Here is a 3,272-nt window from a genome sequence, read left to right as displayed (position 1 = left end):
CTATACAAACATGCAAAAATGCCACTACTACTAAATGACCATTTTACCCCTAATGCAAGCATAAAAATCTAAATAGGCCCGAGGTCTAAATCAGGACAGGGTACAACAATTGGCCTGGTGGAGAATCATGTCTTATGGGCTTGACTTGTTCATGGGCTCCAAAGAAGTAGAGATCTTATCAAAACACTTATCACGAGGCATATCACGAATGATGATAGAATGTGGATCTTGATGAGATTGCTCCGAGATTGGCCCAGTGGATTGATCACGAGATGATTTCAAAATAGGCTCAGAAGAAGAAATCTGAACAGCAGCCTTATCCCGAGGCAAATGAATAGGTATAAGTTGCGGCTGAACTGGGGCCATGAGAGACGGGGGATTCTTGTTACCCGTTGCGACATCACCGGGCCTCTCCTCGGGAGTTTCCACCGATCCCGTGATTAGGTTATCAACGGTGGCCGAATTAGCGGCGAAAATAATGGATCTCGGAGAGATCGATGCGCGAGACGGTGCCCTTTCGTCCGGCCGGCCATGACTGGAGCCACGCTTAACAATCCGGCCAGAAGTCTCATCGGTGATGGGCGGAGAAGAAGCAACAAAATTACCTTTGTTATTGTGGGAAGTATAATGAGAAGGATGCTGAGGTGCCGAGTCGTTGGCAATAACCGTTGGAACGCTCGGCCGTGAAACTATTGAATGCTTTGAACGTGCACCAATGTTTGCGCGACCGTCGTCCTCGATCATCACTTTAAAACTCCGAACACCTACATCAGTGACAACGCAAATCGGAAATGGTTGCTGATGGGTTAAACGAAGGAGGGCTCGGAGGTGATGGAGAGCAACCTCCTCCCGTTTTTGAACATAAATTAAATCACCAAAAGGCTTCAAAACAGAGACGATGGAGTCCCAGTTATAACAATGAAGTGGAAGATTTGAAATTCGAAGCCAAAGGTGGTCACCCGCTGTGACGAGGGGCATATTGAGGAGTAAGCATGTGTCTTTCTGGACAAAAGGGATATGGCCTAACAAGGGTATTATGGTAAATTTTTAAGTGATGGAGTTTTTGTTTTTAAGGGTCTCACTTGAAGGAAAACGGGCCAAATTCCATCGTTTCGGCCTCGAAAACTCTAATTTTGTCGTTTTTAGTAATAATTGATTTCGTTATATCTTAGGATAGAAATCTCTGATTTGTGAACCGTTTGTAGCAATAGTCTTTATTTTGGTAGATTTTTTATTTCTTGCTGATATTTGAGAATTTACTATTTTTGGTAAATTTTTGAATTATCTCCTTTCTTAGTGCTATTTTTGCCTATTTAATGTAAGCCTATGGGAAAGAGAAAATCAGTTTTGGTAATAATCATTTTCTTGAGTAATAAGATTTTATTCTTCCCAATTCCTGGTTATCTTTGATCAACATGGTTTGTACAACTTGTTATCGGGTATTCGTGAGCAAATCAACGGTCTCGAGTATACCGCTGCATCAGTTTGGTACCATAGCCGAATCGATCATGCCACCACGAGGATGAGGTGCGGGTTGCCCTACGCAGAGGATGAAGGGAGACCTACGATCGTGAGGACGATGCTAGATTAGAGCAGCGAGTTGGCCGCCTCTTAGACCGTCAGGTGGAGCAGATGATGGAGGAGTTGACTGAACGGAATACCCAAATGATGGGTAACATCAATCAAGGGCGTGTCTCCAAAAGTGGAAGTGAAGGCACCATTGAGGAAGACAATGGCTACTTTGCTGGCATTGCCCTGGTAGAGCGATGAGGAGGGCAAGATCGTGGGGGTGACAATCGACACTACCGTGATGAAGATAGCCGTTGGGAATCTGGTATACTGGTCGATATTCCGAATTCCATGGGAGACTACAAGCGGAAGATTTCGAGGGGAGTTATTGCTGACTCGCTCCACGGGAACTAGCATGAACAGGGGAAACAATAGCACCATTCAATGTTTCAGATGTGGAGAAAAGGGGCATCGCCAAGCAGATTGCAGGAAGGAAGGCATGAGAGTTATGATTTCCGAGGAAAAAGCGGATACGGGAAACATTATTCCGCCTGTATTTGGCAAAGACGACTTTAATGAGGAGGAAGAAGACACAATCGATGTAGGCCCGCCGATGTTTAACGAAGGTGACCTTGATGAGGAGGTCTTCGAGGGTGACGTTGGTGCGGCATGGGTAGTACGAAGATCCTGCTTGACACCCAAGGCTACTAAAGACGATTGGCGGCGATCTAACATCTTACAGTCCACCTATACTATCCTTGGGAAAGTATGCAAGTTTGTGATTGATGCAGGTAGTTGTGCAACTGAAGAGACAATCCCAAAGATTGTGAAGCCAATTGTAGTTAAAATTAAAGATGTATGTCTTGAACAACTACCTGATAAGCTACCACCATTAAGTGATGTTCAACATCAGATTGGTGTGGGTCTTCCAAATCAAGGGCGAATTCGAGGACGAATTGTATTCAACCTAGGGAGAATGATGAGGGCGTATTGAGGAGTAAGCCTGTGTCTTTCTGGACAAAAGGGATATGGCCTAACAAGGGTATTATGGTAAATTTTTAAGCGATGGAGTTTTGGTTTTTAAATGTCTCACTTGAAGGAAAACGGGTCAACGAACACAAATCACTAGCTTTGCTTGTGAGTCATATCAAAATTTGGCCAAATTCCATCGTTTAGGCCTCGAAAACTCTAATTTTGTCGTTTTTAGTAATAATTGATTTCGTTATATCTTAGGATAGAAATCTATGATTTGTGAGCCGTTTGTGGCAATAGTCTTTATTTTGATAGATTTTTTATTTTTTGCTGATATTTGAGAATTTACTATTTTTGGTAAATTTTTGAATTATCTCCTTTCTTAGTGCTATTTTTGCCTATTTAATGTAAGTCTATGGGCAAGAGAAAATCAGTTTTGTAATAATCATTTTCTTGAGTAATAAGATTTTACTCTTCCCAATTCCTGGTTATCCTTGATCAACAGGGTTTGGACAACTTGTTACCGGATATTCGTGCGCGAATCAACAGTCTCGAGTATACCGCTGCATCACGCTGCCAACTCGTGAGAACCCATCTCCGGCGACCAAGCAACTAGTTTTATAGAACAATCACCGAAACTTGACGTGAATTTAATCTACCCTCGCTTTGAAGCCGAATACACTGCCTTGTCCGAGGGCAAGGTTACAATGAAATTCTGGTCATCAAAAGCTGAAATAGATCTATAGTGAATAGGCTTGAGAAGGGGGGGTAATTTCTCACGAAGAACCTGG

Source organism: Dioscorea cayenensis, chromosome 7 (assembly GCF_009730915.1).
Source record: "Dioscorea cayenensis subsp. rotundata cultivar TDr96_F1 chromosome 7, TDr96_F1_v2_PseudoChromosome.rev07_lg8_w22 25.fasta, whole genome shotgun sequence".
In the NCBI taxonomy this organism is placed as follows: Eukaryota; Viridiplantae; Streptophyta; class Magnoliopsida; order Dioscoreales; family Dioscoreaceae; genus Dioscorea; species Dioscorea cayenensis.
Note: the sequence above shows the minus strand (reverse complement) of the source record.